The 27,450-nt window shown below is 40.4% G+C and overlaps 1 protein-coding gene across 2 annotated transcripts in view; it reads right to left on the reverse strand.

The window, feature by feature from the left end:
• Positions 1 to 23,826, reverse strand: part of LOC124302157 (putative polypeptide N-acetylgalactosaminyltransferase 9) — a 196,301-nt gene extending 172,475 nt beyond the window's left edge. For both annotated transcript variants that reach the window (XM_046758001.1, XM_046757998.1), the window contains exons 1-2: positions 23,350 to 23,826; positions 7,931 to 7,964 (exon numbers count right to left, since the gene is read on the reverse strand). The gene's annotated coding sequence lies outside the window, so the exon portion shown is untranslated. The remainder of the gene's footprint in view (positions 1 to 7,930; positions 7,965 to 23,349) is intronic.
• Between the last annotated feature and the right edge of the window lie 3,624 nt (positions 23,827 to 27,450).

A 27,450-nucleotide genomic window follows, 5' to 3' on the forward strand; every position in this document is an offset into this window, starting at 1 on the left:
TTATATAATTTGACATTTGCTAACCCGAGAAAGAAATCAACGTGGTTCGTATTATATTAAACTTAGTAAACAATATTCATCGCAGTTGAATATGCAAATAGATTCGACAAATTATATTCAATGTTGCAATAACCAGAAAATTTAGTACTGACGATTATAATTATCACGAACAACTACTTTTATGACATTTTTTTTTTTTTTTTTACGATTCCAACAATATATAAACCGTTATTGTAACGATCATATACATTTTACTAGAATTTTCCAATAATCCTATAAATGAAATTTTTCTCACTGTGCTCTCGGATATTGGAATGAAAGTGAGAAAAAGAGGTAAAAGAGAACGTTGAAAAAAAGAAACAGAAACATTTACGCAACAATTCGATCAAAGAATCGTCAAATATATTATTGCATCTATTTGAAGTCTTTTATGTATAACAAATACCTCTGTAATGTTATTGTTACTAACGCTGTTGAAACGTCGTTTCTTTTCTCTTTTTACATGTCTCGACAAAAGTTCCCTATGGAATTTGTCGTACGATTAAGAATAAACTTTCTTTTTCTTCCGGCGTCTTATTTTTCTTCAGTTCCTTCATTTTCTTCTATTCGGCACGTACTATTCCGTCTCTATCTCTTGTTCTCAAGAAATTGTAAGCTCCCCCGCACATTGTACGACTTACTCCGAGAGTATATCTTGGCCTGGCGTCCCTGACGTTGGCCTTCATTATTAAACGAAGCCTTGGAGCCTTCGCCTCGAGCCTCGAGCTTCAAGCTTCGAGGTTTGAGCTCCGCGCCTTCGTCCAAGACTCGCGAGAGAAGCCTCCGCGTTCTCCGCTAACGCGATAAGGCACATTTTCGGAACGACGTCGCCGTCTCGTTATTATTGAAATAACGAAATACATTCACCATGCAGACACAAAGGTCTATAAGTACGTAGTATGTACGTATAAGCGTGTACGCGCACACCAGCCAGCCTCTCCGAGTTCTTCTCTTCGTACATAATACAACTTCTCAAGAGCGAAGCGTACATTTAAACTCGCACGCTAGCTTCGCACGTGTGTATTATAACACCGTTGGGGCTGAATAAAAATTCTAACGTCTAGATACACAATATTCCTACAGGGGTATAATAGTAACGTACGTCTTGAGACGTTGTATTTCTAATGATTATTCAAAGTGGCTGAAAGCCCGAGAGAAAGAAGTACTGAAAAATAGATGTACGATGTATAATTACTACGCTCTAATGCTACGATTAGGCACGTAAAATCTTCGTAGTTTCGATAATTAACGAAAAGTGAAACACCTAAAGGAACACATTTTAAAATCCTACACGTATACTTTTCTGAAATATGCATACAGATAATGAATTTGAAAATCTAAAAATAGTGGAGAATACTTTTCGGTTCGCGGGACAAAAGCTAGGAAGCTTACATCTCATTCGAAATTCTCTATAATTACAATACGGGTTCGCCAGTTCCCAATCAATAATCCGCATCCTCTCTTCACGTCTAACTCACATCTCCCACTCTGCAAAGATCTCGCGTTGTTGTTTAAAAATCACAATATCACGCGTAAATTTGAAGCATAAAAAGAGTAAGTATATAAAACCAGTTCTGTTGGTACAGATTCCTACACCGACATTGCTACCGACAGTGACATTGTTACCGACACTTAACCAAGTGCGGATCTCCCCACGGTCAGAACATAAAAGAAAAAGGCTTGTGTCTTGGCTAAGTGCCGGTAAAAATATCATTGTCGGTAACAATGTCGGTATAGGAAACTGTGACCAGAACCGTCTGACAATGAGCGTACGTAATAAAAATCTCTGTAGAGGAGAAGAACCCTTTTCCATTCGAGAATTCAAGAAGAAAAATTTTAAGGGCCAATCGTCAGGCAATCGATTGGGAAATGAGATGCACATTGCACGGTTAGAAAAATGCGTGCCGAACAATCGGTATTCCGGTTCGACGGATCTCGTTGCTCTCGGTAGAAATTAGTTCGGTTCAATCGAGTGCAGTGCAGGCGAAGTTGCTCATGCACTCGGGGCTCGAGGCTGAAAGCTAGAAATTCCTCGAGCAATGTTCATCAATCATAGAGAATGGCCGGTGGACAATGCAACCGAATTATTTACTCAAAGATGCAGCGCTGCTCCGAGCGAAATGCACAATGCCGCATTGTGTTCCGTTCCGTTCCGCCTCTGCGCCGCTGCAGTATAGCTCTCTCTCTCTCTCTCTCTCTCTCTCTCTCTCTCCCTCTCTTCCTCTCTCTCGTTACACACGTGAAATGCACAAACGTGCATTATACACTAATAACCAAGATTAGATGGATAAATGTTGAAGATGCGTGCGCGCTGTTGCAGGTGTTCGTCTCAACGGTGATCAAGCGAATGTCACGAAATGAGATTTCTCCGTTCGCGAGTTAAGGTAGTTGGGCAGTAATTTCAGGGATGTTTAATTCACATGAGTGTTAATCATGTAATTTTTTGATTAATTTTAAACAATCCTGTGAAGTTTCAAAATGATTTACCGTTTAGTTACTGAGTTTTTTTTCCCTCACATTTGAGCTATTTTATACTGTGTATACAGGGACTGGGATAAAAAGTGATAGTTTCAGGTTGATTGTTTTAGAATAAGATGTTTAGGACGGGGAAAAACTATTGAATAAGGTAAAATGGATACTTAGGAATAATATATCAAATTTTTGTGAGTGTTGTCCGACATTTAATAATTAAAAACGTCGTCTAAAAAAAAAATCCGATTCTAATTTTGGTTAGGTTGTACATTTGACAACGTCGCAAGTATGCACATTACGCGAGTTGTTCAAATTATTTATTTTCTGCTGTTTGGGTATGGTGTTGCTAGAACACGTTGTATTATTATTTATTTTTTTTTTTTTTTGCGAACCTCCGGAAAGTTCGTTCTTTTCGAGCATCTTATCTGGAATAACATTTTCGCGTCTGAATTTTTGAAGGTAATAAGTGTAACCTGATGGTATTCGATCGTTTCCATCAAGAATAGGTGCAATAAATTTCCGCACGGCGTGCGAAACAAGGCAATAAGTCATTTTTATACTAGGACATTAATCGATCCAATCACGAGAGCATAAAAAAAGTATTTCTTAGTAGATTGTTTCTTAATTTTACGCTATATTTAAAACCAATTGAATTTTCTAACCGCGCAAGAACGACACGCTATCGGCGTCACGAAACGAGTTTAAATGAACTTTTCAGCGTATCGAAATTGATGGAATTTCATACGATCGTCGTCGATTCATTTTGCTCCTTTACTTTCAACCTGGTTTTATTATTTCTCCCTCGTTTTTCCGGGACTCCCTTACTCGAAGTCTCACCTATTACGAATGATAATATACTACGGAGGCTGCCGCGAAACGGAAACGTCGAAACAATGGATCTTCTCCCCCTCCCACAGCATCGCCTCACAGGGTTGTGGGTAGTGAGTGACGTGCCCGACACCTGACGAGAGAGAGAAACACCCGCCAACATCAGGAGAGCCTCGCTCTCCCCGTCAGTCAAGTTAATGGTAAAATCGATCGCGGTTAATCGGTTGGCTCGGAAACGGCTGTACGAGTGGAAGGAGGGAGAAAGCAGAAGAGAAAAAACACTGTTTCTTCGCGCACACACACTACCTAGACTACACACATGTACAGGATGGCTATTCCGGCTATTAAAGCTCCGCCCACGCGCCGACGTTGCGTCGTTAATTCAGATACCGTCCGCCGACCTGCCATACGAGAACGTGCGAGAAAGAATTGGCGAAAAATCAACAACGCGTACGAATGAATGGGAATAAATCTTAGTGCAGCAAGAAGATTCGAGAAAAACGAATCGTCGAAGAGGTCTAAGAATCGCGTTCGCTCAAACGGATCACGTATCGCGCTATGGGTGCAGATGAGTTTGATTTCCAAGAGAATGTGCAGCGATGGTTGGAAACTTTCCCTGAAGTGTTCCCGACACCGTGACAATGTTCCAAAATGTAGGGATCATGGATAGAGAACTTGTCGAGTAATTGAAAAGAAAAATTGACGTGAATTCGATCGACTCTGAGATGCATGAATTGAGGAAACCTCACGCTTTGATAGCGTTGGAGAAAAGTTCTACTTCGGGAAGAATTGCTGTGAATACTACAAATCCTCGAGTCGATGAGGTACGAATGAATTGCAGAGCATCCAAGGTTCACGGATCAAAACGACGAGGGGGAGAAACCGCAAACATCAAAGACCCCGCTGATTAGTTTGCTAGGTGTACTGGAGCAGACGTTCTTGGCTAACATATTTAGGAGTTCAATTAATAGACGAGGTATTCGAAGGGGCGTGGTTCGAAATTTTATTCGCAAACTGGACAAGCAGTCCTTGAATTAGATACATCAAAGAGACTGTGAATACGCCAGATGAATATTGTACCGTGTATCCACCGTAATTTCACAGTCAGCAAACCTCAAATCGATTCCTTGAACTCCGTTGGTAATTCAAGTTCTTCGGTACATGATTGATAAGTGTACGAAAGTTCAGCTGTCGACCAGAGATTGAAAAATACAGTGAAGCAAAATCGAAGGTGCTTCGAAGTCGACCAAAAGTAAAAGATTGAATGCTTTCACGGAATGAAATAAGAATTGGTGCAGTAGTCTGCACACTATTCATCTCTTCTCGGTTTGAAAAAAGACTGAAAAAAAGTTCGGTCAGCCGGGACGATTGATGACCGACGATTTTAGGCAGGGGTTGTATTTTTTATCCAGTGACTAAGCCACCCCAAAAGGTGGACGGTTGGAATTTCTTGGATTTTAGATGGCAAGTTTCCCTCGATTCGGGAGAATCTTCTCTTATCCGGAGAAGAACTACAGCCGAAAACCGATTGAGCGAAGAGCCCACTGATCACGCCAATCCTACCCAAGCTTACCGGAAAGCAGGATTTGAGTGACAGGCGGCTCGATCAAGCCTCTCTACCTGATCGCCCGAGGCTATAGATGCCAGGAGATACCCACACCCTTGGACGAGGTGCTTCAGACTGCTTCGGTAGGATTCACTGAACATTTCGAATAAGCCGATTTTTGTCACCGGTGGAACAATACAAGTTGCTAAATTTTCTGTAGAATCAACGGTCTCGGTTCTCGAATCGAAAATATAGGAAGTTCCAAAACTTTTCATTGATTCTTCTCACATTTCTCAGCCTTGGAATCGACGAATTGATTGAATAACTGTCGGATTCTTCAGTGTTTGCGATTAAAAAACAAATTATGTTCCTGTACATACTTGCGCGAGAAAACTAAGACGTTCGAGAATATAACAGTTTTTAGACAAGTGGACCAATCATATCAGAACGTACAGTTGGAAAAATTGAAAAGCACTTATATTTTTGACATGGTTAATTTTTTTCGACCTTCATTATTCATCAGTGCGTTCATATTTGTATGCTAATCTAGGGTAAAGAAAATCCCATATACATTCATGAAACTTTATAGAAGTTACAAGTCTCCTCGACACTTCAGTGATTGTCGAATGAATTTCCCTCTCCTGAGAAATTATTATCTACACACAATGCATTGAGTTCGCTAATCGAATGTCTGCATACATCATAGCTCGATACAGGTATTAGGAACGAGAGTTGTGTGTTGAATTATATAACAAGAAAACATGTTTCATTACTGTCTCATTGGAATGAACTTCAAACTGTCAAGTACGAATCATACCCTACAAATTTCTGATCTGCCTGGCCAAACAATTCACATCCGATAAGAAGCCCAAAAAGCGAATCCCATATGCCGACTGAAACCGTAGAAAGCGCGACTGCGGCAGGTGAAAAACGTCCCGACGTGTAATATGTGGTCATGTACCGTAATGTCTGCTTGTTACATGCACAATGAAGATCCGTGCTTCTTGTGGGATGCAGCAGATGAGGAGGATGAGCAGGCCGGGCCTTAAGTGTCTTGCATATAATATATACATAAGTGGCTTGTGTATAATAGTGGGTTACAGATAGGCGACTAGGGTGGGCTGACAACGTCGATAGAAGTCGCGGCCTTCGGAGGCTTCCGGAGGCCAACGACCAGGCGAGACCAACGCCGCGTGGTATCTTCATTCCTATCGGGACGCCAGTTGAGAGCTTCTCTACATCGACATGTCCTACGAATACGTATTTCATGAACGTCGCACGTCGAGTTGGCATTCCAACTATCCGTGTATCACCGTGCAAGGCGATGTTCTGAAGATTGGAAGACGCGTAATGACGGACCTTTGAGCAGTCTGCGACTTACGAGGAATGTATCCCAAGTCGATCACTCCGATTTGATTTCTTTTGCAATATGTTACAGTAGATTAAAAACTAAGCGACACGTGTTTTCTTTCATCTGCCACTAAACACTTTCAGGGGGTAAAACCACCCTCCAAAGTAAGGCATGTCAAGGGGTGATTCGGCAGTTTCACCCACAAGAACGTAATATTTTTTAACCAATCCAACTGGAAAAATTTTCTCATAACGAGAAATGGAAAATGTAATTTCCTCAATTGAAAAAAGAAACTACCAAATCACCTCTTGACATGCCTTAATTTGGAGGATGGTTTCACTCCCTTAAAAGTGTTTAATGGCAGATGAAACAAAATACGTCTCGTTTAGTTTTTACTCTACTACAACTTATTGCAAAAGAAATTAAATCGGAGAGATCGACCTGGGATACTTTCCTTGTGAGAGGTCGAATGGGATGGATGCATGATGATCTGTCGACAGAGTAGCAAGGAAAAACTGGAGTACGGTCTCATCTCTTCCATCCTCCTCCTCCTCCTCCTCCTTCTTCTTTTTCTTCTTCTTCTTCGTTGGGAAATTTGTTTTTGGCGAGGGCTCATCGCACGTGAACCGGATCTACAAGGTGGATATCGACACCGGCAAAGGAACACAGCAATTTGCGAAGGAGAGTAATTAAAATTTGGTTGGTAAGGCGGGCAGGAGAACGCGAATTCGGGCAATCGATCAGCGCCGAGAAGCGAGCTGCTGGCTAGATGGCTCGATTGATCACTGTCCGCTACGCTGGAGCGGGAAAGTAGCGATCAATCATAATTTGTAAGATTCCCATTTCGCGTGTATCGATTCAGCAAACGCGATGATCCGGAAACTATGTAAGAAACGAAAATAATGCTGCCAGAAATTTTTCCTTTCTCTGTAAACATTGCAAAAGAAAAGCTTTCGATCCAAGTTTCGATGGCTGCAGCAGCCAATGATGCGATACTGAAAATTTTTCCACCGCGAATATCGCAAAACGTACGTCATCACTTTTGCAAACATTACATAACGCCGATGTATGTAACGTGTTCATCAATGATCGTTGCGCAGCTGTGTATACCTTGAGAGTATACTGTGCCTGTTTAAACTTACTTTGTAATTTTTTTTTTCTTTTATTCCTAGTCTCCTCTTTCTTACGCAATCACACATGTACCCTCGTCTGCGTGACAGGCGTATACGCGGCTGCGTTTACAACATGAGATGAAGTCAATTGGCTGGACGAAAATATTACACGTCGATACACGCAGCCGCGAATCGAAGCCAAGAACTGTTGAGAATTATTGGAACTATCTCAAGTTTGAGCGGAAAATAAATGTCATGTGTATGTTACAAAACCCGCCAATGACAATGTAAACATATCCTCAAGGTGAAACTTTTGAAAAATAAGAGGGTATTTGAGAACAGATGTTTCAGAGTGCTTGTCGTATACTATACTTTTAGCCTAAACGAAATCTGTCACCAGGTCAAGAAATATAATATATCCAAAAGCAATTCGTTTAGTGAAATTCAACACGAAAGATATGTCAACTATAATAAAGAGAAGAGTGAAAATAATTTTAGGAAACAAATTAGGCGCGAAACGATAACCTAGCAAATTGAGTAGAGGAAAGAGTGGAAAGAAAATATATGTGGCTAAAAACTCACCTTCAGTAGAGACGAGACTACAGCACCGGCTGACCTGTAAAAGAAGAGAAAACCTGAGCGTTAGTGAAATAGCATAGCAAAAAACACAATTAGCAACTATAAAATATTTGAGAATTTATGAATTCTGTTTCAGTGAAACGGATTTGCGGTGAAGTCGCATCAACCTACACGTAACACGTAAAACTTGGTTGAAATCGATTTCGGAATCCGATTAATTGAGTGATAGAAGAAACGAAATGAGCTTCGACTACCATAATAACCACTGACGGGAGTGTCAATTCCGACGGTGACAGTGGTGACGGAAATGGCGTATATTCGCCGAAACGTCTTTCTGATTTTGCAAGCGAATCTCCGAAAGTTTGGGGAGGACGACAAGCCGGAGCAATCTTGAAATTAGAGAGTTGTTCGACCGTGAACTCAGCCACACCTGCAATGGCACGGTTGATCGAGACGAACCAAGAGGGAATCGAACGCTGCCCTTCCCCGTCACCTCCTTGGCTACAAAACGTATAAGGCATGTCAATTATACGACCATATTTCGAGGAACACGTGTCAGACACTTGGCCTTTCGGAACAGCTATAAGCGATCAGCCTTTCTTACGCTCGATTTCGTTCGGATAAGCTGTTTCGTGACTCTAATATGGATGAATGAGTCGCGCGTTACTTGAGAGACAAAAATATACTCGAAAGATCAGCAAGACCAAGAGAAGGCTGAAGAAGAAACGTCGGGTCGCCAGGGTACCAGTTACATGATCAAATCCAAAGAAGGATAAAGAAGAAACGTTGGGTCTGCAGGGTACCCAGTTTCATGATCAAATCCATAAAGATAAGGGGAAAAGAAGACCCTGCGGGGTGCGATGCATGCCGTCCTTCGAGAAGCGCTGAAAAGGCGGTACACCAGGACTGTATCGAAAACGGTCATCGAGTCGGACGGTTAACGACTGCTGAGGCCTGCCCCGGCAGAAGCCCGTGAGTTTCAATCGCGGTCCCGAAGGAGCTGAGTGAGCCGAAGACTTTTATCACCTTGGAATACACTTTGCCGTTCAATTTGTGTGTTTTCCCCAGTGTGTCCTCCCTTTCGTCCTTCTCTCCGTTTGGCTCCCAGGCCAAAAAGGTGTTTCCCCTCTCTCACCGCTCGAAAACTGTCACCCAGATCAGGATGGCAGGGCGCTTTACGCCGGGATAATCACCATCGGAAGGATGTCTAGGCCAAGTTAGATTAATCGAAACGAAACTTGGCCGGATAGCCGGTTATAGGATGAGACGGGTATGGCTAAACATCGTCAGACAGCACCGAGTACCTCCGCCACGTTATAGTAGACACACACACACACACAAAGCAGAGGATGGATATATGGTAGGCGTCACGTGTCAAGGAATGATTAATGCGGTGGCGAACGCGTTTACGGCCTTGCGTATAGGTGGTGTATTACTTCCACAAACATTGTAACTGGGAAACTAGCAGCGTTCTAAAGCTAGAGCTCAGCGTGCAACGGAGGATGATTCAGCTGACTTTAACGTCCATGCGCCTCGCTTCCAAGCCGACATACCTCTACCACTTTTGCCAATAGAGCTTGTTTCTTCAACGCGCCTATTATCTTCTTCAGGTCAATGTTGGAGTAGGTACGGTCGGACTAAGAGAAAAACACACGCGGAACGATCAGCGTTTGACCGATGATCCATTGAGGGGTCACGTTGCGAGACCAAGACCATCAGACCCGGTGCTCCATAACCATCCGTCTTATGGCCGGGGGAAAATCCAGTTGACCCAATTAATTAGCATTGACTTATAGCGTCGGAATCTGACCCCTTACCAAGAATAGGAGCGGTGCAGCATCAGTCGCACTGCAGCTGTTGTAAGGCCTTGTTTGGACGAGCAGCCGGTGCCGCAGTGGCGTCCTAGTTGAGAACGTGCAACTATGGCTTGAACGAAACGGGACTTTAAACGATCAGCCGATCCATCATCCTCTGTGCTCGAAAATTTGTCCATCGATTGGCGATGTTTCACCGGATCCCCGACTAATTGACCCGACTCCTGCAGTCGATCATGATCATGTGTTCGCCCGTTCGGCGCTGCGGGACTGATCGAAAGCTCATAATCGAATTATAACAAGCTGGACGTTCGGACGACGATGAAGCCCAGCCTCTGTCACTTGACGCCTCGTTCTACCGCCAACCCCTAACCTTGGGTCACGGGCTGCACGGAAATCGTCCGATTTCTCGATAGCGAGCCGCTTCGCCAGCCCCGTACTGATCACCGACACCCACTTCAATGCCGAGGGGTTGATTCCTACTTCGATCACGTTTAACAAGCGCCGCTCTGCCACCGCCATCCGCGTCGTGGCAAGGGTGTTCGTAACGAGGATCATCCACCGTCTGAGACATTTTCAAGTACCCACCCAATTTCTACTCCTTATGTCTATATGCCAGCGTAAATTTCGCTATTTCTCGTCCGTGGCACAATTTATGGATCCGTCCATTAGCGCAGAGTTTCTGCATAATGGAGGAGTTACAGGAATTGTATCGGCGCGTTTTTGTCGGACGATTCAAGTTCAAATGACACGAGTATTCCAAAACAAAGAACGCATTACTGCTTTAAGGTCAAATAATCCATACCTCCGAAACATTCAACGATTCTATATATTGAAGGAGATCTTCCGCGTACAAAAAGCTTTTACCGATAAGACATAAGTATCCGAAATGCTATTGCTCGGCACATATGGACACCTGATGATCGTTATCAGCACTTAACGTTAACATTACACGATATATCGGTAACAATAATTACGGAGTTTCACCGAAGTATAAAAGTCGGTTGAATAAGTAGAGGAGTAGCATGTAATTCGGCTGGACAAAAATAAAAACGAGAGTCCATTCTCACCGGAAATAGCGATTCTATACAATTTTGTATTTGACACAAAAATCGATGGTGAAAATGTGCCGTTATAAAACGCAGAGGCGATCGAAGCGCTCGATTTGATGCGCGAAACGTGCCACGTGCCCATCATTTTCATTACGAATATTACTGTTTGCTTGAAACGCGTTACCCACTATTTGGGCATTACTAAGCTGTACCTTGTATAAACCGAGGATGAATCAATATCGCGTAACTATTTAATCAGCTGGGTGGAATTAATCGCAGACTGTGTAAAGTGTTCGCTTAGCGTCGATAATCCCTCGCGTAAGGTTGCGGGTTAATAAGATTCGGTCGTTTGTAGGTAGAAACTGAATGAGAGTCGCGTAACGATCGACTGCGAGTGAATAATCTGCAGCTCTTTGGGATGGCTTGATGCCCGGGAAAGTTATTTCTGGAACAGTTAGCCGAGAAAGGAAGTTTATACACCGCGGAGTCCGCGAGGTAGGTTGGTAGGTAGGTAGGTATTAGGAATTTGTGGAAGCCGGTGTCGCAGCGTGGGTCGGCTGGTTGGTATATAAATTGCAGGGTCGTAAAAACTTAAAATGAAACGAAAAGTTTCATTCAAAGTTTGACGGGAAAGTTCGGCACGCGCTTCTTACGATGATAACCAAAGGAAATGACCCTGTTGCGGGAGGAGTAAAAAAAAATATGCTCAACGTAAATGGTGGAAAGCAAAACCCAAAGAGGACCTCTTCAAGTCAGTTTCATCGATTACGTAGCTTCTGAATGACTAATCTTTATTCTTGGAACCATTGTACAAGATCAAATTGGTGCTGTAAAAATAATGTCGACTGTAGATCAAGTATGTAACGATTCAAGTATTCCCGCTGAGAGTCATAACAATGAATGATAATGTTGTGAAGATAATTTGACTAATAGGGTCAATCACGTGACGTACTCGTTCGGCAATTAGATCTGTCTTCTCGAAAGCAGCTATCTCGCTTGCTCGGTCCCTCTATTGGAAGCACGACGTGTAAAATATACTTGATGAACGTATTTCAAACATTTTCTGAAACTCGTGTAAAGTTCGACGTGTTCATTAAAAGTATCTTGAAGAAGTAAGGAGCTCTCTACGAAAATACGATAATTAGTATACTGGCATGAACAATGTTTAACACACTGTCGGAACAAGTGAGAAATTATACATGTATGAATGAATGAGAGATGGATGGATGAATGAAAGTTAGACTGCAAAGATTTATCGTGAATCCTATATAACGATTTACAAATCAAATAAATTGACCGTCATGAATTATTGCTCGAACCTTTTATATATTGTAATTATTGAATGAACCTGTTTAGAATACGAAGAGACGACCATTGGTAATAATATTTCATTTGACTGAAATAATAATTACAAGTTCACTATTGGTATATCCCGTCTTTCCTAGACTCCAGCTCATGATTGCAGTCGGTGATTAATCACGACTATAATCGGGAGAGGTTTGCAGTTACGTTAGTACTAAAGGACAAGAAAGTAATAATGATTAGCAAGTGAAGAAAATACGAAGTCCACAAGGAAGGAAAAGGAGGCGGAGGAGTGAGAGCGGGTGGACTTAGAGTTGGGGAAAGGTAAAACTGGGAGCAACTCATCCGGCAGGTACATGGATGTAGCGGTGGTGAAACAACGGTAGTGTGTATCTTCAGCTTTGCCCAGGGGAGTTGAAGGAAATTTGAGAGACACGAGCTTCTTATTCGTATTGGCATATTTCTTGGAACACAGAAAGAATGGAACAAAGAAAGGAATAAAAGGAGAAAAATGCTCTCAAAGTGTTTCTATCCCCGGTAGCCAGCGAACAACCGTATGAGGTACATCATACCACGTACTACGTTAGCGTCAGACTTCCTTCGATGTACTGCGTTGGGTACCTACATATGCCGATACACTAGATCCATAAACAGTACAGCTGAAGCGTCGAATTCCACTGCATTTTCCTCTAATCATTTTTTATTTTACTTCCATTCAAACAATAGCGTTGCAAAAGGTGTTTTATCACCGTAACTCGACGGACGATGATTCATGCTACGCACGAGATGAGAAATCCAATATGCTCGCGTAATATTTCTCTGGATTACATATCAGAATGGGATCAAACATACGGCGTCATCATCCCGTCTTGCGTAACGATGAATGAATGAAGGAAAGAAGGAAGAAAGAGGATCCATATCTAAGCGCAGCGAACCATCGTGCAGATGGTGCTTTGTCAAGGTCTTTCCTCGTTTCTCCTCCAGACCGTCTAAAGCTGGTGTGTTCCCAAGTACAGGAAATCTGTGCATCACTCCAGCTGGTGCATAATTCATGCATCAATTCACTTGCGGTTGTGCAAATGAGAACAGTGTGTAAAGCACGCGGCGGCCGGGAGTCTCGGTCTCATTGCTTGCGGCCACGTATTTGATACTCACTTTATTGCCGTCACCCGAACAGGATATTTCCCGACTAAGCCATCGCGAATGAAACGGAAGAGGAAACGAGATCATCATCCACGAAGCCGCGGTGCTCTGCATACCGCCAGAGAGATGTGATCAAAGGCTCAAACGCTTTATCAGGACAAGAAACACACGCCATGGACAATTCATCCCAGGAATTTCTCTTCGGCAGTTTGAACTTGGCGTTAGTCTAAAAATTAGAGCATATAAGGGTCCGCAATGGACTCGGAATGACAAAGAAAAATACTCGTAGAGAGAGAAAGAGAGGGATTGTAGAGTGTTCAGGGTGGTTGGTACCTCGGTTGTAGTTGCTTTGGTCGTCTAACCTTTCGTGCCAAAGATCCGTGCCCAGGACACCCCACCATGGTGTGGGTGCACAAGTGGGTGTAAAGCGTGTGCGTTCATTCCGGGTCACAAGCACATAGTCAGAGAGCTGTAAAGGGTTCTGGCTGCACGCCAGAACAGTTTGCTTCATATTCGACTGTGGAACGACATTCAGGAGAACAAGCTTAACCATCGACTATCGGTTTCCTCTCCCTTTTAAATAATTGTCTATGGTTCGTTTCCGCACGAGGTGCACTCCGAGGAAACTTTTTGCTTGTTTAAGGGGGGAAACCAGTTTACACCGATCGAAAAATCGTCTTTTTTTATTGCATGAATCGTTAGTATAACTATTCAAGAATATGTGGTCAAAATTTCAAAGCAAAATTCCCATTAGTTCGAATGCAATGAGCACTTAAGTGACCGCCCGTCGGTTCTGTGAAGAAGCGCACGGTAATTATAACGGAGCGGTCGCCCAGGCCCTTCTTTTCCAGCTACCTGCCTCAATACCGTTGTGCTATTGAATAATAGAATGACGCATATGAGCAAGAAGAGGGATTGCTATATGGTGCTGGAATAGCTGATTAACCGATGAGCATGTTTTATAATTAATTACTGCCTTGAATTTCTCGTTTTCGCTACATTTTATTTCAAACGCGTTTTTCTCGAAACGACTTTTTTTCGACTAGCGTACATTCTAGCTCAAAATGTTATTGATCAATCGTTCTGAAATTTGGTGTAGATATTCTTTATTCATTTCCATGTAACATGAACCAAATTCGGGGATTATATTGTTATTAAAAATATATGTTTTTATGCAAGAAAGATGAAAAAATATAGTATAAAAACATGACATTGTGTTCAAACACCTCAAAAACATGCAATTTTCAATTTGTTTGATCAAAATTAGGTTCATATTCTTAGAAAATATGTTTTTAATGAAAAAAAAAAATCCTGATGATTACAGATAAAAATTGCGACGTCCGGGATGTACGCCAGCCAAATGCTCAAATGGCAATCGCCCATGGACTGCACGCGGTAACTCCACTATTTCCGGCGGAAATCGTTTGAAAAAATTTTAAAGTGTACTTGAAAACATAAATCAAATATCCTCCAAGTTTAAACAATTTGTGATTATTCATTCCTGGTTAAAAAAAATCATGAAAAACAGCAAAATTTCGACCTCATAAACCGGTTTCCCCCCTTAAAAAAATCACTTTTTAAATGAATTTTATTGCAGTGTTAGCAGTACGCATAGTACATATAATGTTGTAGCTAACGTGCTACATTATAATTTATTTGAGGAAAATATGCGAAGTATTGTACGATAATTATACTTATAGTAAAAATTACAGTATAGTACGGTAAGCGTGTGCTTAACCTCAAATAAATTGTTAACGCACGTAGCACTCGGAAATATTTAATTAAAAAGCCATCGATTATCAGGGTGGCCACTAAATCTCCACTACGGAATTTCCAGACTTTTTCAGGTTTTTCAGGCAAAAATCTTATAATTTTCCCTGACCAATTCGGATATATTAGTTATAGCAAATTGAAAAAAAATATAAGTATTTTCTACATCATTTATTTTTATTTTTTCTTCTTTCTCATGAAATTACGAACTGTCACTTCTGTCACACTGTCCCATCTAACCGATATGCACAATCGTGTGTATGGTAATATTTAAGAATATTCAAAGTTTGAAGAGAACCTTCCGACGATGGTAATAAAAATTTGTATTCTATCTAATTTTTCTAAACCTCAAAGAAATTGCGGGATATATTTGTATGAAAAAAAATATAGTAAGCGATACTTCCTGACTTTCCGCAAAAACTCCTGACGTTTCACTAACCATTGTAGACTTTTTGAATTCCATGACATTTTCAGGTATTCTAGAATTCCCTGATACGCGACCAACCTGGTTTATCTTTTCCTTTGTATCGTATCAAATTACATATTCTTTTCCTATAATAAATTGCAGCCCAAAGATGGCTGGCAGCTACGTTTATGCTATCAATCACATAAAAATGTCCTTCTTTGACCTTCCACGATGAAACACTGCCGGTCTCGTACACTTATCGGGTTACGAAATGTCAACTTATCGACCAAATTTTGGTCATTACGAACAAATTATTTTCCAAGCGCGAAGCGGAGAGTGACTTGGCGTACATCATCGTGGACACGCTCGGCGGACTGCACGTTCAACATCATTAACTTCACGTACACGTGTCATACGAGATTTTACAGCTGTGTAACATAAGTCGAACAAATCCCTCCGGTGACCTGCCACTCTGTAACAATTGGTAATGACACAAATTGCTACACCGGATCTCCTTCTCTCTCTCTCTCTCTCTCTCTCTCTCTCTACTCGTCCATGTATCTATTTCGCTGGCAATAGAACCTACTCCAGATCTACGGCGCGTGACAGCCACACTACCCTGAATACGGATCGGTGAAATTTTTTCTAACGACAATATCAGTCACGAGTCAATTGGTGTTGTCGTCATTCGAAGGCTATAAAATTTAATTTATATTTTATGATTTCTTGATAATGTTTTTAATCTTTTGTCGATGGTTTTTCCTTTCCCCCCCCACTTTTTTACACACTCCTTCTTATAGCTGCACCGTATTCTCGCGGGACTTACGGTGTGTTTAACTTTCCGCCGCGGGTTTGTGAGTGACGGAAGGAGGTCGATGACCCCTTGTACAAACAGCGATGAGTTATTATAAGTAGCAGCCGTTCTTTGTGTCACCGTCGATCGGCACACACGCTTCGTTTTTCCATGCCGTAGGAAAATCTCTTGTACAATAAAGATTCACGCCGTTTCACCAACACGCGGTATTTAGATCGCAGTGCGTAGCGATAACTCTAATCTCGTATGTGTTCAAACCTCCGGCATTGATATTAAGCGTCAGATTTATTATGGCAGGCTTGACCGACTCACAGAATAAATGATTGATCGATCGATTGATGGTTCGATTGACTGATTGATTGATCAACCGATTGATCGATTTGACCAAGAATCCGTCCATCGAATTTCCGATAAATTAATGAGAAAGTGTGAGTAACTCATAGCGGCATTTTTTCTTTCCTTTGTTTTTCTTTTTTCTTTTTTCTTTCTTCAATCAGTGAAAAACTGACGGTATTATGCTTGGTAATTTTTCTTCTCACGACCTAACGAGCCCATAATGCGGGACTTTTTCTTCTGGAACACTTTCGAAAACCTCTTCTCCGCCCCGCATTATCGCAAATGAACCCTAAATCTGAGAGGTGTTTTATGGCCGATCGGACGTATTTTCAAATCGATTATAATCAGAGAACGCCTTCGGAAGCATCGAGCAATAAACTCGAACGCTCTATTATTTCACACCTCATTTTTATACCTCTGATTATTCTCCGTTCCACCGTTTTTTTTTTTTTTAGATTTTAACCTCTCGATTTCTCGAACCCCGCCGCTCCGAGATGCGAAGACGATGTGTACCTTAACAAGCGTAACTCGTGCATTTTTGATGCTTCAGAAAATAACGAAGCAACGGGGCTTGCGGGTTGAATCGACCTTTCCGATATATACATACGTATGTATGTGTATGTATGTATATATAAACTTATATATACACGCCGTTTCCTCCACACTGTACTTCCATTTTCCGTCTTTCACGTATCGCTGAGAAGAATTGTGAGTATACTTACACCTACACGTTAAGTAAGATGTACATGAATAGGTGGACACAGACCCGGTTTTACATACACCTTCAAAGATTGAAATTTTCTAGGAGAGGTCGGTAATATTTTCCAAAGAACCCGATGTGGTGGAATTTTTACCTGCTTCATACCCTCGTGGAAATTCACTTGGCGTGGTAACGCTCAATATTTCATTATAATAATTTCATGTAACATTATAATCATCGTAAAGAAAAAAAAATATATATATATATATAATAATTCATAACACAGCCGCTTACCGACTGAAAACAGTTATAAGGTACTCTACAGCTGTTATAACTATACTGTAGAAAAAGAACTGGGACAGATTAAATTCGCGTGCCAAAGTTTTAGATTCAGGTTTTTTTTTTTTTTTTTTTTTTTTTAAAACGAAACTTCACAAGGTACGTAGAGTCGCTCGACGTCGCGTAAAATCATTCGAATTAATTTTATCGAGTTTGATCGTTGACAATTTATGAAAGTTATTGAAACGGTGCGGCGTGTGGCTTTCAGTTTTCCCATAAAACGCTTCACGACACTTGATTGCAAATCTGTGGAAAACGAAGAACGAACCGAAGCTCGGAACAATTTGGTGGACATTGATTTTTCATTCGCTAATTTCCTCAACGTAGGCTTTTCGCACAATCTCCGTTTGGGCTGGAGAAATACAGGGAGAGAGAGAGAGAGAGAGAGAGAGAGAGAGAGAGAAAGAGAAAGAGAGAGGCGTTTGATCGATATACGAATAGGTGTGAGCGCAGGTAGCCGGTTCATTATTACCCGCGGGTTCTAATCCCCCTTTCCTCCGGCGAAACACGGCCGGCACAAGGGAAAGTTATTTCTTTTCGGAAGTCCATTACACACCGGACTTATTATTAACACCCGAAAAAAGTATGCCAGTTTATTTTTCTTACAGTGTGTATAACAGAAGCACGCCGCTTTCTTAACCCGAAGAAACCCGCGGACCGATCTTGCCCTAGGAGCTTTACAGTGTTATAAACCACCACCACCACCACCACCACCACCACCAACAGCTCCAAAGAAAACACGACAAGCCCTCTTCTTCTCGCAAAGGCGCAATCGCTCAATAAACACCTCGTCTCGGGAATATACACGCGAGGTTGATGCTTCTTTCAGGTATCCGAAAAGAGCTTTCGTCGATTCGGTTCTGCATGAACGAATACGTATAGTACAGGTACTGGAGCGGTTCGCCGAGAAAAAAAAAAATGAATTTCCTTTGTTTCAGCGAAGATTCCTAGTAAAACTGTTGTTTTTGTTGAGAAAAAAGTACCCCGCAAATTTGAACTCGATCGGATAAGACTTACGAGGTCTGGCTTTCGAGTTTTCGTTTTTATATCAAAATAAGGCGTAATAAAAATTGTCGCTTTCGGGTGAAAATATAAACAAAAATGAGATATATTTTCAAGAGACCGTTTTTTTGGTAGGCAACGATATTTCGTTAAGACGAAAAAGACGATCACTTTTATTTTCTCTCAATTCAGGTACTACGTTTATTTTTTGTTTTTTCAGTTTTTTTTCAAAAAATATAGATTCCAGAAAAGAACGATGCAATGAGACGTAGTTCCAAAGACTCTCTCTCTCTTTCTCTCTCCTAGACTTTTACTCCAATTGACTTGAAACTTTGGAAAAATATTCTATTATTCGATAAAAATTGATGCAATAAGAAAAAAAATTGTTTTCTGAAATTTCCAAACCCATGTGACCCCTTAATGAAGCTCGATCTTGGACAGAGGCGGCGGAAAGTTTGCGCCTTATTCGGATTCCGCGGCGAAGAGCTGCGCCCGCGGAATGCGGCCAGGTTGGTGGCTGCGTGCTCAAACACACGCGCCTTCTAACCGAACACGCGAGCGAGATAAATTCCAAAATGATTTAGAAGCCCGTCACGATTAGCCTTCGATACGGTTACTCGTTCCCTCCGGTTTCTCTGGGATGGATCGTTGCTGGGTGAAAAAAAACCACCCTTATCAAGTAATTTCCATTCAACGATCAATTTTAATCCTGGTTTCAATATATTTTTACACAAGTCGGATCAGTCCCGAATAAACTGCCGATATTTATGGACATGGCAACAAAATAAAAAATACAGTTTCATTATATCATTACAAGGTAGAAGTTGTTCCAAGTTACAGTCGTGCCGAATTTTATTCGCCAAGGATATCTCCTCTTTATTTATTTCTGGTTACGACCAATTATATTATTTATTAACGTCGCAGAAACAATAAGTAGTACGTCATCTACGGAAATGCAAAACCGCATCTTGTTCCTCAACTTTATAATAAAATGATGAATTTTTTGGTGTACTTTGCCACTATTCATTCAATCATTATTCTCATTACATTTCACGTGATCGTATTATGCTATACTTTTGTTGTACTCTAAGCCTTGCTGTGATTTAGTGTTGATAATTTCTAGTCACTTGTTTAATTTAGCATCCTGATAACCAGCGAGCTTACTTTTGATAATTAAATAACCGTTATCAAGAGGCGTATTTTGAATATGTCACGAGTGTGTGTGTGCGCAGTATTTTTTTTTTTGCTTTAAATTTCGCGAAAACCACCTGTTTACAAAAACTTACTTTTACCTTTCTGATGTTCTTGCAATAAGCATATAAAAATAACATCTGTATCAGAACACTTGTCGGACAATTCGTGTTCCTTATTTATTTAATCATTTCACGTCCCTAAATTCATTTAAATTGTTTAAATTAGGTTAAAAATTTCCGATCCGATTCGCGAGTCGGCCGCGTCCTTTCCGGAACGCCGATCTGCGTCGAGTCCCGGTCGACCCTGATGACCCGGTGACCCGGAGGGCCTTAAGGACCCCGATGAACCAGGCTGACCGGCAGAACCCGGGACAACCGGTTTGACCGCATGTTTCATCGGACTGAGGATCGAGCCTGGAGTCTGGAGGCTGGAAAAGGCTGCCAACATTTGCTGCGGATTTCAGCCCCGCAATCACAACGACGACCCCAAAATACACGATTCTTTTTTAATCCCATTTGTCGGTTGAGTTTTTACCGGTTGAGTTCAAATTCGCCAAAATCTTAAGCCCGTTTTACTTTATTTCGAAATAAAGGTTTGATTGGAGAGCAGGTGATCATGGGACTATTACACAGTTGAAGATGTTCCAAATAATCGACATTCCACTCTCAAAGCGACTCGATAGAATTTCAGACAAGAATCTTGCCGAAGTTGTTGCGACAAAACAAACACAATTGTACCTGCTTTCCAACTGCACTGAAGTGAAAGGCAAATTTACATATTTGTGTTTTATGTTTCGAGAATACTCTCAGGATCCAATTTCGAACACTAAAGAATTCTGTTACTGAAAAATTTCACATCTGCGAGCAATAAATGCAAAGGCGTTCAGACATTGGACGTTCAGTTTGTTCTGGCGGAGGATTTTGGGAGGAGAATAATTTTCACAACGTGTTTGAATACGTTGGAATTGTTATTATATACCTATATACAAAGTTTTCCTGCGTTGAAGAATAGTTGAACTTCTTTTCTCGTACAGGTACAAAAAGCTTACCGAAAATCTTTAACAATATGTGTCATAAAAACGAAAACTAGACTATATTTGGTGACAATCCATGCTACTCTTTTCAAGAAAAACAAAAATTCAAAAGCGTATAAATAAAGCAAAATATAATCATAGTTTCGACTCTCAACTGCTTCAAAGTCACTCTAAGTTAGCAAGATGTAAATTTCTTCGCCCCAAATGTTTTTTTACGTTCCAAAATTACTGAATTTAACGAAGCATTTTTTCATTTTTACAATTTTGTACACATACATGCCTCCTCTGAGTATGGAAATTTAATAAACCGTTCAAACTTTGAATGAATTTTTCTTAATTTTTGATTCTTCCAACTTCCGTGCAAAGTTTCTCCGAAATTTTCTAACCGATCCACCTGAAATTCTTACACGTTGTTTAATGTAATTATTTTTCACGCACCTGGTAATAATACACCCTAAATTATGTGTTGAAAAACGGTTAATTTTTTGTCATAATTCTTAAAAATGATGTATTTTCTTTTAAAATGAAGCAATTAAAAAAATCCTACGACAATTTGTGGGCAATTTCAAGTAGCTTATGCCAGAAAAATCCGTATTCTGTGCTAAAAATATTAAATGAAAAACCTTGCGTGTGATGAATTTTCACTTCTATTAAAATTGCACTCTATGCATCATCCTGATACATTAAAACGAGGATCTTCTAATGATGCGAATTTAGTGTAAAAGATGTAAGAAATGCATACCTAAAACCTTTAAAATTTTTAAAATATTTCCGTTCGTTTCGAAGGCCAAACTCGCCAAGTACCATAAATTCTATGCCAGTGCAGTTCTTCTTCACGATTACCGGAAGTAGGTCATAGCCTTGGTGAAATCATTGCGAGTATTTCGAATCATTATAGTGAAAATGCACCCAGTGTTGAATATTTTCTGCACTCCTACATATATCGCCAAAGGTCACGTTCTTATCGCCAAAATGTTTGAATTTGTTACCCTACAAAGTGACGTACAATGCAATAAATAAATAAATAAATAATCGGCTTTGGTCTACTTCTAGCTTCACTCACGCAGTTCAATGCCATCCGATTTACATTTCTTTGGGTTGTAAGGAAACCGAGTTAACCTCGCGACTCGTAGACGTATCTGACGTTAATTATAGCACACATCGCCAGGCATACGTAGATAACTATCATCGGAGACGAAACAATGTGGTATTAATCAGAGTATCTGGTTTGTTGATTTTCGAGTAGATTACGTCTAGTCAAACGAGCCTTTAGTCTAATTGGTACGAATTGAATCGAATTTCACGAATCTGCTTTCGAATAATGATGCAAATTTGCGAACAAGTCATTTCTACGTTACTCATCGAATATTTATTACATTTTTTCACCAATCACGTTCGTAATTCGTATCACCAAGTACTTATCTTCTCTTGAATTTGCGATATATCGTATCAACTTCTCTCGGATTTCCGAGCAGTATAATTAGTACTACAGCTGTCTTTTTATCCGCATTTTAGAATAATCACGACGATGAGTAAGCGCGTTGATTCGAATACGCGAGTGCAAATTCTCACAATCGGCGCTTCTCTTTAAACTGCCTCCAAACAACGAGGCAAGGGAATAATAAGAACGAAGGTGAGTGAGAATATTGATTCACACCTGCTGCGAAGGTCGAGATGAAAAATTTCCTACAAGTGAAAAATTCAATTCTGGTTGTACGAATCTGTCCGACTATATTGGCAATAACGTTGATCCGTGTAACGGAAGAACAACTTGAAGAAATGGAAGTGAAACGTGGCGACCGAATCGTTCCTAAACTTCAACGAGTAATTGGAAACTGCAAATTAGGAACATTATGTCACATTTGGGGAGCTTCGAATTCGCGGTTAATGACAGGTGTTGATCAGGGAACCGCATATCTCATTTAATGTCCAATAACCGCGATTAGAGGAGCATCCACATAACCGGCTGAAGAACCTGTTCCAAAGATCAAAGAGTTTCAAAATCGGAACGTCCTACGGGACTGAAGTTAGTAACGTTAACAAAACGAAACATGATGGATGAATCATCCTTGTTTTACAATTTTAGAACAAATTTTTTCAGGAGTTGGCTTCTCGAAATATAAACATGTTTTATTACTTATAATTTACTAGCTGAATTTAAGACAATACTAGGAATCGAAGTAACAATTATTTTCCTAAACATCCGTCGTTAAATCCAACGTTACTAGCTTCAACCTCGTAACATCTTCGTACGTCACGTCCAGCCAATTTTGACATTTCGATCAGCTGCTCCGAACCAGTAATCAATCCCACCCTTTTCCATTACCCTCTGAAAATTCCACCCCCCCCCCCCCCCCCCCCCCCTCTCGTTTCTCCGTATGAACGAACAAAACGACAAAGTACACTCTGATTGCTGGTAAGTATATTGTTTTCGAGAATATCGATGAAAGAGTCTGAAGAAGACTTCAAACTGGCAACTGTTCTCCAATGGTCGTCGTTAAAGTGGCACCTACTGACCTTGAATCTCCCGAAGAATCCTAAAACGATTCGACCCGTTGCAACAGTCAGAAGTTTCAGCAACCATAACGAGCACCACTAATCATCGTCATGGATAACGATAAACTGTAACTGATCACTGAAATGTAACACTGGAAATCCATCCCCAAAGCACTTTTCTCGAACGGTACGCAGAACGCGGTTCAGCTTTGAGCTTTTAAACTCGGAATTGAACTCGCGCACTATCGACACTATCGCTCGCAATCAGTCAACGATTTCAACCGCCTTCACGGACTTCTTTTTTTTTCATCACAAGGTATCGGTCAACCGCCGACAAAGTCCAAAGTACCCTATTCCTCCTTCTTGGAAGACTCTTCTTCAAGTTTCCCGGCGAAACCCGAGTCTTTGTTTTTGTTATTTTCTCAAAACCTTCGCAGACGTCTAGACTGGCTGATTCAGGAACTCCGGCGTGAATTCACCCACCCACACGCCTCGGACGTCGACTGACTACTGTTTGCCAAACGGCGCGGCCTGCGCTGTCAACGACTTGGCTCCATGCCGCACGCAACTCGCGCGCATGCGCACACGCGGATTTCCCCCTGTTCCGCACACCCCGGCCGATTACGTTCTTCTTTCTTTCGTTTTTTTTTTTTGTTTTTCTCTCCGCGTTTCTTCGAGCGTCTTGGTTCTCATTCAATCGCTCGCTTCGCTCGCGCGAGCGCAGCGTCTCTTACCATTGCGCGTGCCCTGCCTTAGCTCTACCTCTTTCTCTCTATTTCGTTCCTTCGGGACGCTCCGATACGGCAGGGTGACTGACACTCAATGCTTTGGGACAGGAGCCTTTATTCGACAACCGCATTGCAAAGCATTACAACCTGAATCGAGGTTGGTGATGAAGTGACCCAAAGGTTACTACAACTTTTGAGTTTTCACCCCACGTTTTTTGATGACACAATTTTATCGCGGTGCATTATCGAGATGGAAATGCAAATAAATTTCCATTGTTTGTTATCGTTGTAATCAACGCTAGTCAATTTCCTTGGCGATAATCATTTTTTCTTGCTGTGGTAATGGAATGTCATCCAGGTTGTTTAAATTAGGAAGTTAAAGGGGAAACTTTTGTCGCCCCGCTGCTACGATATCGCAAAAATTATCGCCCTTCTCGCGATGTTATGTATATGGCATTCCATGTCAATTCGACTGTGGTATGACCCACGCCATATATAGGATTTGGTCCGTGATTTTTCATATTGTTTTTATAACTCTAAAAATCATTCTATTTTGTTCAGAATTTTTCTCACCTCCTCGGCGCTTCCAGAGATCTTTAAATGATGATATTTTGACAGTGATTGCGACATTTTGGAAAATCATGAAAGATATTACAAAAATTCTGTGGCTAAAACCAATAATATTACATCCTAAATTGGAGTGGGCAGGCACAAACGGTAATTTTTTTATAATTTTTTAATTAATTGAGCATTCTTTTTTGCCATTTCAATTTTTTTTTTTTTTTAGTTTTTCTAGAAGATACAGGTTTCAATACGTCTTTCCTAGTACAACAACAATTTGTAGATTTCAATTGAAATTAAAAAAAAAAAAAAAAGAAAAAACAAAGTAATTTTGTTTGTCATTTTGATAACGTGATCCTTTTCATATAAAATTTCAATTATTCATACGTAATAAAAACGATGTACAATAATTTGGAACAGTTTATCCTGCAGGTTTAATTGCCACTAGCTGTGGTCACTGAGCTAAAAATAATCGATGCATGGATTAATTGAGTCCAAAAAAAAATAATCGAACACGACTCGATTGAAATAATTACGATCATTTGATTGTTTAGTTTTGATTTAATCTTCACCGATTCGATGAATTTTATTGATTAATCGAGCTGAATAAGACAATCGAACACGACTCGATTGAATCGTTAAAACTGAATCGATTAATCGATTATTTTGTATTTTTTTTTAAACGGTGCGTATGAAACCAATATTTCATAAATTTTATTACGTAGTCTTAACAGTGGAAAAGTTCTTCCTAATAATTTATATTTTCATTAAAAAAATGCATTTTTCAATTTCAGGTGAAAATATTCATTTATCTATCACTTATTACATCAAATAAGTACCCAGTGAGTAAGCTAATGATAATAATTGATACTCTATTCACATAAATTGATACTTTACCAGGTCGTACATGGTGATAAAAAACGAAAAGCGATTTCGAGGAAACAAAAATCGAGTCCGTTGATAAATCGAGTTTGAAAAATAATTGATTATACTCGATTAAGAGGGAAAAAATCGTAAATCGATTACTTTTTGTCGTTCTTAATTGCCACGCGAGCTGTCGTCGCAACGATGCTTAAAATAACGTTATTTTATCCATGATTGACGAGATAACAAGAACCTTGGTACAAGTACGGTATATAAATAATCCGTATAAAGTGAACGGCGACGATGACGCGACGCCACTCCGGCATTCAGCCCTGAAATAATTCCGGGATGATCCTCTCTAGACGTTTACAACGGACAATCCACACCGGTATTAACAGGGTGAAATTACACAATCGGATAAAATTATTTTAACCTCTAGGAGTGATGTTTCACTGTTTATTGTGATAAGGTTTCATGTTGCATTGTTTCAATTTCGAACGTCAGTTACGAAGGAGCTTGGTTGGCTGAAAGTCGATACTTCTTATTCGTTTTACTCAGAGACAGTTGTACTGTTCTGTATATTTATCAAATTCGTATAACCTTAAGCTGCGAAAGTTTTTTTTTTTTTTTTTTTTTTAATACGCAAACATAAAGTAGTATACTTAAGTTATAAAGGAGAGTATAAACATCATTTCAATTATTCACTCCGCGATGACTCATTTCATCAGGAAAACAATTTTCTACAATAAGTCACCGGAACAGATTTTCCATCGTTTTTCACCTGTCGTTTTAATCTTACCGTTCTTTAATCACAATCGAAATCGATGCAACGTTGTATAATTGAATATCTCACGATGCCAAGTGTGATGAGAGGAAAAAAAAAACACAAAAAAGAAAAAGAAAAGTGTTTCGATAAATTTGTACGTTACACCTTAATTTTAACAATTTCAAAGCGATTATAAATAAAGCATCGACGTCCTAGATGCGTTTTATAATTCCAGTATTTTCCACTTCGGTATTCTTAAAGGGATCCTCGTAGATGATTATTTCAATAAAGATTTAAATAAGATTCCAAAAACGTACAGAATTTTTGAGCAAGCAAAGCCTCCACGATTTCTTGCGACGTCGGTCACCGACAATCACATCGATGATATACGAACGGTGTTTCAAGATTCTAAATTCGAATTATCCCAAGGTATAAATATCGAAATCAGAGTCGAGTATAATAATGCAAATAATATATACGCAAATAGATATATTATACGAAGTGACGCGAAGTTATACGTATACGCGTCGTATTATATTCGCAATCACGAGGAAAGAAATTGAGCCATTACGCTCGATGGCCTCGGAGATTTGAATTCCCGTTTAGAGTAGGGTGCAGGAAGGTGAAGGAAGCGGGTTCACCGGGAGGAACTAATGTCCTTGCGGTAACCGGATCAGGCCCTCCTGGTAAAACCGTAAACCCCGGAGGAATTTGTAAATTCGACGTGCTGCAGGGAACTTTTAATCGCCAATCTAGAGACTTGGAAAATGAGAAGTAAGAAGGAAGTGAACGGAAAAAAAAAAAGAAAAAAGAAAAAAACAGGACAAAACAAAGAAGGAAGGGAAAAAAATAGGGCTGAAAAACAAGGAGACGGGGGGAAAAAGTAAAATAAAAGAAAACGTCACGGGCCAAGTTTTCCCGTCATAATAATTCTCCCTACCTCCACGTTAGACATTATATATCTATCGCAAGAAGGACGACGGCGAGGATCAGGATCAGGACGAGGCGAATAAGGCGAGGTGGGAAAAAGTCTGCAACTTTTAATGAGCGGATTCACACCGAATCCTCGGAAAATGAAACTTGCGTCAAGATTGCGTGTATACATACACACACACATATATATTTAATATATATGTATGCATTTATACGGTAGATAAAAAATAGATATCAATCTACCGTAACGATTTTCAACCGTGCTAATGG

The sequence above is a fragment of the Neodiprion virginianus genome, chromosome 4 (genome assembly GCF_021901495.1).
Source record: "Neodiprion virginianus isolate iyNeoVirg1 chromosome 4, iyNeoVirg1.1, whole genome shotgun sequence".
Lineage (NCBI taxonomy): Eukaryota > Metazoa > Arthropoda > Insecta > Hymenoptera > Diprionidae > Neodiprion > Neodiprion virginianus.